Source organism: Stenella coeruleoalba (assembly GCF_951394435.1).
Source record: "Stenella coeruleoalba genome assembly, chromosome: 20".
NCBI classification, from domain to species: Eukaryota; Metazoa; Chordata; class Mammalia; order Artiodactyla; family Delphinidae; genus Stenella; species Stenella coeruleoalba.
The window spans coordinates 20,458,664-20,474,239 of record NC_137166.1 but is presented as its reverse complement, the minus strand read 5'-3'; the positions used below and the strand labels follow the sequence as shown (position 1 = coordinate 20,474,239).

At 45.8% G+C, this 15,576-nt stretch overlaps 1 long non-coding RNA gene across 2 annotated transcripts in view; it reads right to left on the bottom strand.

Moving 5' to 3' along the window:
- Window positions 1-15,576, bottom strand: part of LOC307178589 — a 606,421-nt gene that overhangs the window by 60,513 nt on the left and 530,332 nt on the right. The gene's annotated exons all lie outside the window — the stretch shown is intronic.

The window sequence follows — 15,576 nt, the reverse complement described above, 5'->3', positions numbered from 1 at the left end:
TGTATCACCTGGGTCTTCACCTCTTAATGGTTGTGTAGGTCATTTAAGACCCTGGCTGCCGCGATGGGGTGTGTAAAAGACACAGTCAGTGCCCTGCCGGGAGCAACCCAACCAGGGGTGTTGGCTCATGTGTAACCACCTGTTCTTTGCAGGAAAAAAAAACAAAGCCCTGATAGATTTACTGATCCCCATGGTATAAATATTCCCTGAGTGGCTGATGGCATACATACACGTCATCGAATTGTTATTTCACCATATGAATGTGATAACCTCAGGGCGTAGAGAATAGCAATGTGTAGTAAATTAATTGGTTGAGATGTTCGTACTTGTTACCTTTGTCTTTCATATAATTTATCTGATGCAAGTTTGTGAAATGTAATTTTCAAGAACGGCTGTGTTTCGTGACCAGCCGGCAAAAATTCTTGAAAAGTTGACAATCGGCTCAATCAGCGTTGGTCTGAGCTGACTCTGGGTCATCACTGATTCCGACCCACCCCAGAGGTGCCGGCAGGTGGTTCTGATATTCCAATGGCCTTCTGTGTCTCCTGCATAAAGGTGTTGCCAGCCGAGGCAGCTTGAGAGACCCACACCACAGGTGCACCAAGGTGCCAGAGAGCTAATGCCCAGAAGACTCTCCACAACCAGGGCCAGGAAGTGGTGAATAAACCCCCAGCTTATCCCCCGCAAGGGTACAGTTTTGAGATGAGCCCCATGGGGATTGCCCCCCGGGTGCCCACAGCAGTAACCGTTCATCCAAGCACCCTTAATTGGTCTTCCCCTTCCCTGTCTCACTCCTCCACTCATGCATCATGTGTCCTGTGATCAGCCCCCACCCCCAAATAAACGACTTGCACCCTCATCCTTGTCCCAGAGTCTGCTTTGGGAGAAACATACACCAATACAAGGTGGAATTCATGCTCCAATATAAGCAAAGTGCCCAGTACAGGGTAGGCACAAAAAAAGAGTATGATCAAATGTGTTTTATATTTTCCCATGAACAAACATGATAGGGCATGACAATTACTGAGTGCTGCATTAAGGTGTCAGCTGGGGTGCTGGCCCTCTGTGGCTGCATCTGACTGCAGCATCATGACAAGGTGTGGGCGGGTGGAAGGCTGTCATGGGCTGCTCACTAATACCAACCACACAATGTAATCATTCGAGGGACCTTAGAGATCTCTTGGGCCAGGGCCCATATTTTTCAATTAAGGAAACTAAGGCAAACAAAGAGACCAACAAGGGATTAACCTCCAAAATATACAGACAGCTCATGCAGCTCAGTACCAAAAAAACAAACAACTCAATCAAAAACTGGGCAGAAGACTAAATAGACATTTCTCCAAAGAAGAGACACAGATGGCCAACGAACACATGAAAAGATGCTCAACATCATTATTAGAGAAACGCAAATCAAAACTACAATGAGGTATCACCTCATACCAGTCAGAATAGCCATCATCAAAAAATCTACAAACGGGACTTCCCTTGTGACACAGTGGTTAAGAATCTGCCTGCCAGTGCAGGGGACACAGGTTCAATCCCTGGTCCGAGAAGATCCCACATACTGCGGAGCAACTAAGCCCATGTGCCACAACTGCTGAGCCTGCACCCTAGAGCCCGCGAGCCACAACTACTGAGCACACGTGCCGCAACTACTGAAACCCGCGCACCTAGAGCTGGTGCTCCGCAACAAGAGAAGCCGCCGCAATGAGAAGCCCGTGCACCGCAACGAAGTGTAGTCCCCGCTCGCCGCAACTAGAGAGCCCACACACAGCAACGAAGGCTCAACACAGCCAAAAATAAATAAATAAACAAATAATTTTTTTAAAAATCTACAAACAATAAATGCTGGAGAGGGTTGGGAGAAAAGGGAACCCTCCTACACTGTTGGTGGGAATGTAAATTGTTGCAGCCACTATGGAGAACAGTACGGAGGTTCCTTAAAAAACTAAAAATACAACAGTGAGAGGCCCACATACCGCAAAAAAAAAAAAAAAAAAAAAACCCACTAGAAATAGAGTTGCCATATGACCCAGCAATCCCACTCCTGGGCATATATTCAGAGAAAACCATAATTCGAAAAGACACATGCACCCCAATGTTCATTGAAGCCCTATTTTACAATAGCCAGGACATGGAAGCAACCTAAATGTCCACTGACAGAGGAATGGATAAAGAAGATGTGGCACATGTATACAATAGAATATTACTCAGCCATAAAAAAGAACAAAATAATGCCGTTTGCAGTGACACAGATGGACCCAGAGATTATCATACTAAGTGAAGTCAGTCAGACAAAGACAAATATCATGTGATATTGCTTCTACGTAGAATCTAAAAAAATGATACAAAACAGACACAGAGTCACAGCTGTAGAAAACAGACTTATGGTTACCAAGGGGGAAGGGAGGGAGAGAGAAACTGGGAGATTGGGATTGACATATACACACTACAACATATAAAATAGATAACTAGTGAGAACCTACTGTAGAGCATAGGGAACTCTCCTCAATACTTTGTAATGACCACTTATATGGGAAGAGAATCTAAAAAAGAGTGGATATATGTATATGTATAACTGATTCACTTTACTGTGCAGCAGAAACTAATACAACATTGTAAATCAACTATTAAACTCTAATTAAAATTAATTTAAAATAAAAGAAACTGAGGCATAAAGAGATGAGGAGATTCTCCAAGCATCACTAAAAATCAGCAGCAGAACTAGAAACTGGCTCCTTGCTCACCAGTGGAGGTCCCCGTCCACTGCAGTCAGCATGGCCCTCTGGCCAGAAGCATTCTCCTTGGGAGGATATTCTCTCCAGAGACTCCCCATCCCCCTTCCCCAGTGCCATGGAATTGTCTCAGCTCAAGGGGTTGCTAAGTGACAGTTCCCTGGGCAGTGCTGTAAGAAATTCTAAAACTGGAGCCTCAACTCATTACAAGTGCGGACACAGTGAGAACCCAGGACCAGCAGGAGTGAGTCATCTCTGCATCAGCACCTCACACAGCGGCCCCTGTACGGCCAAAGGAGTGGGACTCACATTAAGGAGGAGTTTCCACCCTCTGAGCCTCAGGCCCGTGGACTGTCCGAGGGAATCACGCTCACACCTTAGTCAAGGCACCACCATCAACTTTCCTAACTGCCGGCAAAGTCAGTGATGGGGCAGGGAAGGAGCGCTCAAGTTATCTTGCCACTGGGAGAGAAATGTGCCAGGCATCGTGTCACCCTGAATCCTATACTAAAACCCCACGAAGTGGGGGTCATTATTCTCATTTTCAAATGAGTCCACTGAAATGAGGACAGTAGGGTTAAGTGATAGGCCCAAGGTCACACAGATGCTCTGGCTTTGAAATCGGGTCTGATTGTGGAATCTAAATTCAAAGGATTCTCATAGCCCCATGGAGGTCCTCACTGCAAAGCAGTGGAATGCCACAGTAAGGCAAAGAGATGTCAAGTTCATGGTGTGCTCAAGAATGCAACTTACACAGAAGGGCTGGAGCAAAAGGTACAGTGTAGGGCACAGAGCCAAGGACGGCTTGGATTAGTGAGAGGTCAGGGTGGCAAGAGCCTTGAAGGCCAAACTACTGGGTTTTGTATTGGTTCAGTGAGCAGCAGGGAGTCGCAGAGTGACACAGGATGAGTCCCCTCCCTGAGCGGAGGCGAACTCAGAGCCTAAGGCTGTCACTGATGAGAGGATGGTGTCCAGGGCAGGGAGAATGATTCTGGAGAATCCAGAGTCTTGGAGGTCAAAGCCAAAAGCCGGAGGTTAGAACCAGAGACTCAAATCAAGATTTGGGGCTGAGGGACAGACGGCAGCCCACAGACAGGAGACAAGACTAGAGAACCGATACTGGGTGGACAGGGACAGCATGGAAATGGGGGCAGGAGGGAGCTCGGATGAAAGCTCAGGACGTCAGGACGTCAGCTGTCACTGAGGCAAGGGTGTTATCAGACCCTTTTTGTTAGCTGTCGGCTGCAGGTTATGAAGCCAGGTTAACTGGTCAAGGGTCCCAGAATGCACTGGATGTACATAAGCCGAGAATGGCTTCTCTGCTGTTGACGTGCTTTCCTGGGGGATTCAAGTGATCAAAGGGCTATAGATATGAGAATAGTGTAGACAAGTGGGGACGGAGATTCAGGGTGAACTGTCCAGGCTGCCCAAGCAGAACTCATCAGAACACCATGTGAACTGAGCCCCACCAGGTCACAGCTCTGCGGGGATATTTAGATGGGGTAGACCCTCCTGGCATCTCTCTGTGGCATAGTACTCAAGGCCATAGGACACCAGCTTGACTGGGCAGTGGTGTCATCTAGAACCATGACCGTATGTCCCTGCACAAGCATCCCTCTCTCCGGATGAAATTTCTCTTTTCTCATCCGGCTAATGTAGCTCTTTCTGATCTGGCACCTGCCCAAATGAATGTTACCCCGAGGCCATCAGGGGGATGCTACAGTCTCCCATGTTGCTTCCTAGAAAATGGGTTGCCATGCCTCCGGACTTGACTTTGAAGGAAAGAGAGAATTTGAATGGGAAGTGGTGATGTGGGGAAGGGGGCCATGCAAGGCTGGGGAAAGAACAGAAGCAAAGCAGGGTGATGAGAAAGTACCTGATGGTTTCTGGGCCAAGTAAACAGACAGGTGAGCCTGGAAAATAGAATATGGTGGGCATGTCAATGTGGGAGGATGACGGAGAAGACAGGGGTGAGTTTAGAAAGGTAGGCATGTGGAGACAGATTGTCAAAGACCTTGACGATCATGCCGAAGGATTAAATTGTGTTCTTAACGAGCAATCAACGGAGAGGTTTAGGGCAGTTCCAGATTTGCACTGGAAGGACATTCCTGCGGCTGTTTGGTGAGACATCTTAGGGGTTGGGCAGAGATGGACCAAAAGTAGCCTCAACAGCTATGTGGAGTCCTGCAAGAAGACTCCTGCAGTAACCTAGCCGAGAAATAAAGTGTCCATGGCCACAAGAATGCCCCGGCCCTAAAAGAAAATTCAGGACATGCCCTTTTTCGTCGTAGCCTGTGTATTCTGGGCCCACATGTTAAACCCTGGCAGTATTCCAGAAATCAAGCAGCGCAACGTCGTAGAAAATCCTCTGCCCAATGAAGATTTCAGGTGAAAAAGGCATTTAACCTACATTGCCTGTCGAAAAATGCCGGTCCAGCCAAAACTCAATTTGTGTCTTTTTAATTCAAGTGCAAATGGATTGAAGGCTCAGATAACAACATAAAATTGGTTAATCAACTTTCATCCCATATTTATATTGCAACAGGGAGATTTTATCGTTTTCTGCAGCTCAGCTCGGTGTTCTGTGAAAGCCAGCCAGCATTTTATGTCCCCTTAAAATTGCAAACCAGAAGCCTGTCTGCTGTCAGCGACCCGCCATCCCTCTCCCGCTAACCAGCTCGCTCGTCTGTCTGGACGGGGCAGTGGGTTCAGCTTTCATTCTGAGTGTTAAGGCCCTGCAGGGGAGAGGTTTTATGTTTTACTCGAGAAATGGAAATCACTTTTTGTTCCCATCATCGCATCACCATGAAGGGATGCCAGTGAAGTCATGGTATGAGTAAAATTACTGAAAATATTTTAAACTTAATTTTCTGTGTCAGGCAGACACACACCATGCTCGTTGCAGGCCTGGTTAAATCTCTCTCTTGGTTTCCTACTGTTCACAGGATAAGGGCCAAAGCCTAGAGGCTGGCACACAAGGCCCTCTGGAATCTGGCCCTTTCATCTATTTTCTCAAGAAGCAATTTTTCGGAACCTAGGAGGTACCTGTCACAGTGCCAGGTACTGGGTACACAGCTGTGAGCAAGACAGGGATCATTCCTCCACTCGTGGCATTTGAATTCTAATGAGGAAGACAGACAAAAAACACATGATACTGGATGAAAGGAACAATTACAGACTGTATACAGGTTATAGGAATAAAAAAGAAAGGGAAAAAAAAAAAACAAAGGACTCAGAGAACAGGTGGGAGGAGGATGGGAGAGGGAAAGGGGAGATGCTTATTTTAGAAATGGTGAGTTTACCAGGCAGTGGGAACAGCATATGCAAAGGCTCAGAGGAGGGAATGAGGCTGGCAGGCTTACGAACAAACAGGAGGACAGCGTGGTGGGAATTAGGGAGAAAGAAGGCGATTGATAAGATGTGAGGGCTGAGAGGTTGGCAGAGGCTAGCTCCAGGAGCTTCTCGGTGGATCAAGCAGATCTGGACTTTATCCCGAGAGCCAAGGGGAGTGACGTGCTAAGATCTGGGTTTCAAAAAGATCCCTTTGGCTGCAGTGTGGAAGACAGATCAGAGGAGGGCAAGGGGGGAAGTAGGGAGGACCCTGCGGAGGCTTCTGCTCTGGTTAAGGTGAGAGGTGATAAGTGGGAGTAAAGGACGTATTCAAGATGGGTGAATGAGCTGACAAGAATTTTCTTCTCCAGACTTAACTCTCACTCTCACCTTGTCCTCCAGCCTCCTGAGCTTCACTCTGTCCTCTGAACGCCTCATGTACTTTCTTGACTCAAGCCATTTCTTCCTCCTTCCTCTAGTGAACTCCTGTATATCCATCAAAACCCAAAACAAAGTACCCCTTTGCATACCTTCACCCCTGGAAGGCTTTACTCTCCCTCTTCTGTGTGTTCCTATCACCTTATATCATCACCGACCTTAATATGTATGAGTGTAATCAATCTCAGAACAGTTTAATTATTTTTTTTAAAGTTTTCATGTATATCTCCCTTGCTCAGTTTTAATGCAAAGACAAAGACTTCTAAATTTCTGAGTTCCTAGCATACTCACACTTAAGGAAGTGTTCCTTATTGTGAATGAATAAACTCTCACCGGTGAAATGAAGCAAATGACCTGGCTTCAGAAAGGATCTGGAATTATCACACTGAGAAATGACCATCTTTGTGTGACTCTGTCTCCCTGCACAGGCTGCCCTGATAATTGGGAAATAAATGCTCAAATAGGAAAAAGGGTAAAAAAAGTCTTTCAACTCTAGTATCCATTCCTGTGGCTTAAGAGTCATTTATGGAAATTACAACTAACACTAACGTGATAATTAAAACCAAATTGGGGCTTCCCTGGTGGCGCAGTGACTGAGAGTCCGCCTGCTGATGCAGGGGACACCGGTTCGTGCCCCGGTCCGGGAAGATCCCACATGCCGCGGAGCAGGTGGGCCTGTGAGCCATGGCCGCTAAGCCTGCGCGTCCGGAGCCCGTGCTCCGCAACAGGAGAGGCCACAACGGTGAGAGGCCCGCATACCGCAAAAAAAAAAAAAAGGAAAGAAAAACCAAATTGAACACCTAGTCAGTAGTGCTCAGGCTTGGTAGAAGCAAAGATGAACCCAGTGCATATCCAAGCTGCCCTGATTATGTGCTCCTTGTAATCAACATTACTCTTCCTGGTTACATTTCACAGTTGATTGAATCGAATTCTGTACCAGAGATGCAAAGTTTACTGTATTAGGGTACTTTTTGTTTAGGTTCTACTTTTCATATATATATATATATATATATAAAATATATATTCCCATAAGTACAATCAGCTTTAAAAAATGAAATTCTCCCCACGTGGATTTAAGATTAATGATATTTGTTTATTATTGGATGATCTGCCTTCAGTAAGTGGTGTGAATAAGAACTGGCTCCCAATCTCACTTAATTTATTTTCATAAGCCAAAAAGCTATAAACATCAAATGCAACTCTCCAGGATGATAACAGGTTATTAACTTCTTAAGCCATTCCCTAATGGGTTTTAAATCTCCAAAAAACAGTGTGTTCTAAAGCAAAGGAGACATGGTAAAATTCTAGTCTGTCTTGGAAAACCAGCTGACGTTGGGATCCCCCAGCACCTGGAGCAGGGCCTGACATGTTTTGTTTGTTTGTTTGTTTTCTATAGCTCCTCTGGGATTCCAGTCTGAATGCCTTCCTCCCCAAACCTCTGCCCACTGTGACTAACTTCCCCACTCCTTTTCCACAGTGAAGACGGACTTGGACTCCATTAAGTCTTGGGTCGTGGTGAGCATGGACCAGAAGCAGGGTGGGCCGGCAAGCCAGGGGTCTGTGCCTCCAGCCCCAGTGCCCAGAGTCCAACAGCAGGTCCTGTGTACAGCCTGAGTCTCAAGATCTTCCAGAGCAATCAGGACTGGACCTACAATGACCCAATACCCTCTGGGGGACATGATTCTGAATGCAGGATGGGTCACCAGGCCATTGCCCATGAAGGTGAAAAAGGGCAAATGAAAATAAGGAGAGAAAGAACTATGGTGGCTGGTGGAGAAAGGAGACAGGGTGGCTCTGGAAGCACCAGCTGTTTTTAGTCAGATGGAAGGGATCTTGGAGAAAACATCTGCTCTCTGCAAGCCCGTCTGTTTCTATGTATCTCGTGCATTTTTTCTTGTGCTCGCTCTCTCTCTCTCTCTCTCTCTCTCTCTCACACACACACACACACACACACACACACACTCTCTCTCTCTCTCTCTCTCTCTCTCTCTCTCTCTCTCTCCCTCTCTCTCTCTCTAAAGCATTATGAGGAGAAAATTCTGTCTCTGTTCAATATAAGGAAAATGAGCTCTGTCTCTTGCCGGTCCAGGAGGGAGGGGAGGATGAAATCTTCCTGGCTTCATCTTGCTACACTTTCTGCAAATGCTCTCTTCTCCAGCCCCTTGGGATGAAAGACACAAGCCTCCAGCCTCTCAGTGGCTGATCCTCTGGCTCCCTCTCTCCCTAGCTCTGAACACTCTTCGCTTCTCCTGAACCTGCTCCTCCTTTAAGCCCAAGCTCAGGGGCCTTCTCCAGGAAGGGTCAGGACTCTGGTAAGTGCAAGGTCCAGAGGCAGCACTGAGGCATGGAGATCCTGGGAGGACCAGGGCAGGGATGAAATTCTGAGATGGGGAGAGGGGGAGAGGGGGCAGGGAGAGCAGCATATGACTGCCATCACACTTAGGTTAGTGATTAACTGCGGCAAGATGAAGGCGTTATAATTGACAGGGAGGAATATGGAGGGTTTCTCTGGACCTGATGTTTTGTTTCTTGACTTAAGTCATGGTTACATTGTGTTGGCTTTATCATAAATAAGCTACACGGTTTAATTTCATGAACTTTTCCAAATTAAAAAAGGTTTTGATTTTTTTAAACCACTCAAGTTAGGGATTTAAATGTAGAACTAAAACCTTAAATCTTTTGGAGGAAAATCTCAGAGAATGTAGTTGACCCTTGAACAACACAGGTTCGAACTGTGCAGGTTCACTTATACGTGGATATTTTCCAATAGTAAATACCACAGTGTTACACAATCCGCAGTTTGTTGAATCCAAGGATACAGAACTGTGGATACGGAGGAACAGTGGATACCAAGAGTCGAATATAAATTTTGCCTGGATTTTCCACTGCAAAGAGGGTTGGTACCCCTAGCCCCTGCACTGTTCAAGGGCCAACTGCGTAGTTATGGCCCCAGAACAGGGAGAATTCCTTAAACAAAATGAAAATGCACAACTTTCCAAAGGAAAGAGTTACAAATCTCTGTAAGAGAGAAATTGCTGAAAACAGCATTCAGAGATAAATCAGAGGTTGGGAGAAAATATTTTCAATACATATAAGCAACAAAGTATTAGTATGCAGAAAATATAAAGCACTTATACATATCAACATATGAAAACATAATAATCTTCTCCAATCATCAGAGACATAAATAAAAACCTCAATGAGATGCTGTTTTGTACTCATAAAATTGTCAAAAATTGTGATGTGTGAAAATACGTTAGAAAATGGGATCTGTTACACTGCTGACAAAGTGAAAATGTGTATAAACTTTTTGGAGAGCAATTTGGAAATACGTAGTGAAACTTAAAATGCACATTCCCAAAGACCCAGGTAATCTGTCTCTGAAATATGATCAAGAGACACTCTTATATGTACCTGGAAGGAAATACATGGAAGGATGTTTTCTGCCACAACTCAAATGTCTATTCAGAGAATGGATAAGTACCTCTTAATTTTTTCCAACAATGAAATACACTCTATAGCCATGAAAATGAAAGAACCAGAGTTCACATGATCCATGTGGGTAACTCTCAAAAACTTAGTATTGAGAGATGGAAAAAAAGGAAGTTACAAAATATATGTATCATACAACAGGGAGATACACGATAGGGAGGTAGGTAGGTAGGTAGGTAGATAGCTAGCTAGAAATATACTTTAAAACACATACCACATACCCAGGTAATGAAAGCAAAAAAGCACATGCAGGAGAAACACATGTCAACTTCAAAACAGTGTTTACCTCTAGTTAAGGAGGGCAGGAGAGAAATGTAATCCATAAGGGTTACAAAGACGACTTCAACGGTATAATTTTTAAATTTCCTTTAAAGAAAATAAGAATGAAATGTGGCAATATAATGTCTTTGTTTAAATCTGTCCAGTGTATACATGTGTGTGTGTTTCATCATTTTCTGTCAATTTCCATATATTTTAAATATCTCAGAATTGCAACAAAAATAATAAAATTATAAAGAGAGAAAATACCATTCCCTGCTGAGGGGGGACACTGCCTAACACAACATCTTGCACACTTCAGTCTCAATATTTTCTTTTTGAAAGTCCCTTGGCTCCCCTGGGAACAAGTCAGGGGTGAGAATAAGGCCATAAGACCCTCAGATGGGCCTGGGCCGGTACCAGCCCACACGGCCATTGGCTGTGCCTGAAACGCAGGGCCGGCCAAGCTGTGTTCAGGAGTGCCCGCCTCTATTTAACTTCCCACCCCTGTCATCTCCCTCCTCTGGCCTGTGAGTGGCTGAGCCTCCTCCCGCGCTCTGCTCCACCCTCCGGAGTGACAGATATTTCACTCTGTGCTACATGCTATTTACGTCTCCTCCACCCCCAGCCCGGCATGGGAGCCCCGGGCAGCAGCAGGGTCCTGTTCATCCACTGCGCATAGGAGGTGACAACAAACACAGGATAGAATGGAAATCACACTGTGCACACCAGCTCCGGGGATGCAGGGGGTCTGGACCTGGAGCGATTCTGCGCCTCCTCCCCTGGGGGGCCTCTGGGAGCCGGGGGCTGGGTCTCTTGCAAGTGGGTCTCTCCGAGAATCCAAGGCCACGCCCTCTAAGAAGAATGGAGCCCAGAGCAGGGTCTGCTCTCTCCTCTCTGACTGCACATCACGCGATGCTGCTCACGTTTATGAACACTCTTCTACAGAGACCCAGGGGGACCATACCGACGTGAAAACAGTCGTTGCACCAAACTGGGGGAAATTATGCTTTTCTCCCTATTTTCAAAGCTTTCTGCAATATGGTTTTATCGTCCTCATAAAAACTTATAAAGAATATAAAAACCCATCTAAGGATAGCAAGTGTTTCAATGTTTTGAAGGACTTAATTCCTCACCCTTTAAATGTTCCCTTTGAAATGACCAATAAGTAGAATATATATAAAATTAGAATATATATATGAACACCATTAGAATAAATAATACGCGCGACAGTACCACGGATGAGCCTAAAATTAAGTGCAGATTCTACAAGAAATCCTGCGGACAGGATTAAAAAAAAAACAGATTTCAGGTTTTCATGCTCAGGGAGGAGGCCAGGCATCTGCACGTCTACCCCCAGGTAATTCTGACTCAGACCTCAGTTTGGAAAACACTGAGGTAGAAAAACAAATTAGTCTCGGAATCAGTGCCTATTTAAGGAAAGCAACTGTGATGCCACCGTATAGAACCTGAAAATCAGAGAGACAAGGGGTGGAGACAGATACAGCAGGGACATAGCACGGCTGGGAAGGGCATCAGGCTTCCCTGATGCAGAGGGAGCTCTAAGTGAAACATTCAGGGGACAATGGGAAGGGGTCTAGCTAGAGTGGGAGGGACAGAGGAGGACAGCAGTGCCCCCGGCCATCTCCATGAACCCAGGAGAGCCACCACCACCTTCATGCCAAGATGTTACTGATCTCACCACCTGTACAGGAGGCAAGTCTCCAAGTAAGTCAAAATCCACCTCAAGAAATTCTCATTTTTCTTGGACCCAAGTACTTGAACAAGGAACCATTCATACTCTGCCAGAACTATTCTTCTCCCAACAGTAGGCAAATGGACCCTCTCTCGAAGAACGCAAAATAGGAGAGAAATCACTAGACTTCTGAGAATATTCAGTAGTTCCTAAGATAAAGATCATTGTGAGATATAAGCAGAATGATACAGACAACATCCAAAGTGAGAGAGAGAGAGAGATCATTCAAGAAATCCTCTAGGGCGCTTCACGATGGCGGAAGAGTAAGACGCGGAGATCACCTTCCTCCCCACAGATACATCAGAAATACATCTACACGTGGAACAACTCCTACAGAACACCCTCTGAACGCTGGCAGAAGACCTCAGACCTCCCAAATGGCAAGAAACTCCCCACGTACCTGGGTAGGGCAAAAGAAAAAACAGAGACAAAAGGATAGGGACGGGACCTGCACCAGTGGGAGGGAGCCGTGAAGGAGGAAAAGTTTCTACACACTAGGAAGCCCCCTTCGCGGGCGGAGACTGCGGGTGGCGGAGGGAGGAAGCTTCGTAGCCGCGGAGGAGAGCACAGCAACAGGGGTGCGGAGGGCAAAGCGGAGAGATTTCCGCACAGAGGATCGGTGGCGACCAGCACTCACCAGGCCGAGAGGCTTGTCTGCTCACCCGCCAGGGCGGGCGGGGGCTAGGAGCTGAGGCTCGGGCTTCGGTCGGAGCGCAGGGAGAGGACTGGGGTTGGCTGCGCGAACACAGCCTGCAGGGGTTTAGTGCACCACGGCTAGTGGGAGGGAGTCCGGGAAAAAGTCTGGAGCTACGGAAGAGATATAAGAGACTTTTTCTTCCCTCTTCGTTTTCTGGCGCCAGAGGAGAGGGGATTCAGAGCACCGCTTAAATGAGCTCCAGAGACGGGCGTGAGCCGCGTCTATCAGTACGGACCCCAGAGACGGACATGGGACGCTAAGGCTGCTGCTGCCACCAAGAAGCCTGTGTGTGAGCACAGGTCACTCTCCACACCTCCCTTCCCGGGGAGCCTGTGCAGCCCGCCACTGCCAGTTTCCCGGGATCCAGGGACAACTCCCCCGGGGGAACGCACGGCGCGCCTCAGGCTGGTGCAACGTCACGCCGGCCTCTGCCGCCGCAGGCCCGCCCCGCACTCCGTGCCCCTCCCTACCCCCGGCCTGAGTGAGCCAGAGCCCCCGAATCAGCGGCTCCTTTAACCCCGTCCTGTCTGAGCAAAGAACAGACGACCTACAGGCAGAGGCGGGGCCAAATCCAAAGCTGAGCCGCCGGGAGCTGTGAGAACAAAGAAGAGAAAGGGAAATCTCTCCCAGCAGCCTCAGGAGCAGCGGATTAAGTCTCCACGATCAACTTGATGTACCCTGCATCTGTGGAATACATGAACAGACGAGTCATCCCAAATTGAGGAGGTGGACTTTGAGAGCAAGATTTATGAGTTTTTCCCCTTTTTCTCTTTTTGTGAGTGTGTATGTGTAGGCTTTTGTGTGTGATTTTTGTCTGTATAGCTTTGTTTTACCATTTGTCCTAGGGTTCTGTCTGTATTTTTTTTTTTTTAGTATAGTTTTTAGCGCTTGATATCATTGGTGGATTTCTTTTTTGGTTTGGTTGATTTCTTTTTTTATTATGTAAACTTTTTAAACTTTTTAATAATTTTTTAATAACTTTATTTTATTTTATTTTTCTTTTTTTCTCCCTTTTATTCTGAGCCGTGTGGATGACAGGGTCTTGGTGCTCCAGCGGGGTGTCAGGGCTATGCCTCCGAGGTGGGAGAACCAAGTTCAGCACATTGCTACACCAGAGGCCTGCCAGCTCCATGTAATATCAAACAGCGAATATCTCCCAGAGATCTCCATCTCAACACAAAGACGCAGCTCCACTCAATGACCAGCAAGCTACAATGCTGGACACACTATGCCAAACAACTAGCAAGACAGGAACACAACCCCACCCATTAGCAGAGAGGCTGCCTAAATTCATAATAATGTCACAGACACCCCAAAACACACCACCAGACACGGACCTGCCCACAGAAAGACAAGATCCAGCCTCACCCAGCAGAACACAGGCACTAGTCCCCTCCACCAGGAAGCCAACACAACCCACTGAACCAACCTTAGCCACTGGGGGCAGACACCAAAAACAATGGGAACTACAAACCTGCAGCCTGAGAAAAGGAGACCCCAAACACATTAAGTGAAGCAAAATGAGAAGACAGAGAACCACACAGCAGATGAAGGAGCAAGGTAAAAACCCATTGGACCAAACGAAGAGGAAACAGGCAGTCTACCTGAAAAAGAATTCAGAATAATGATAGTAAAGATGATCCAAAATTGTGGAAATAGAATGGAGAAAATACAAGAAATGTTTAACAAGGACCTAGAAGAACTAAAGAGCAAACAAACAATGATGAACAACACAATAAATGAAATTAAAAATTCTCTAGAAGGAATCAATAGCAGAATAACTGAGGCAGAAGAACGGATAAGTGACCTGGAAGATAAAACAGTGGAAATAACTACTGCAGAGCAGAATAAAGAAAAAAGAATGAAAAGAATTGAGTACAGTCCCAGAGACCTCTGGGACAACATTAAACGCACCAACATTTGAATTATAGGGGTCCCAGGAGAAGAAAAGGGACTGAGAAAATATTTGAACAGATTATAATTAAAAACTTCCCTAATATCGGAAACGAAATAGTCAATTGAGTCCAGGAAGCACACAGAGTCCCATACAGGATAAATCCAAGGAGAAACACGCCAAGACACATATTAATCAAATTATCAAAACTTAAATACAAAGAAAAAATATTAAAAGCAGCAAGGGAAAAAAAAACAAATAACACACAAGGGAATCCCCATAAGGTTAACAGCTGATCTTTCAGCAGAAACTCTGCAAGCCAGAAGGGAGTGGCAGGACATATTTAAAGTGATGCAAGGGAAAAACCTACAACCAAGAGTACTCTACCCAGCAAGGATCTCATTCGGATTTGATGGAGAAATTAAAACCTTTACAGACAAGCAAAAGCTAAGAGAATTCAGCACCACCAAACCAGCTTTATTACAAATGCTAAAGGAACTTCTCCAGGCAGGAAACACAAGAGAAGGAAAAGACCTACAATAACAAACCCAAAACAATTAAGAAAATGGTAATAGGAACATACACATCGATAATTACCTTAAATGTAAATGGATTTAATGCTCCATCCAAAAGACACAGACTGGCTGAATGGATACAAAAACAAGACCCATATACATGCTGTCTACAAGAGACCCACTTCAGACCTAGGGACACATGCAGACTGAAAGTGAGGGGATGGAAAAAGATATTCCATGCAAATGGAAATCAAAAGAAAGCTGGAGTAGCAATTCTCATATCAGACAAAATAGACTTTAAAATAAAGACTATTACGAGAGACAAAGAAGGACACTACATTATGATCAAGGGATCAATCCAACAACAAGATATAACAATTGTAAATATTTATGCACCCAACACAGGAGCACCTCAATACATAAGGCAAATACTAACAGCCATAAAAGGGGAAATTGACAGT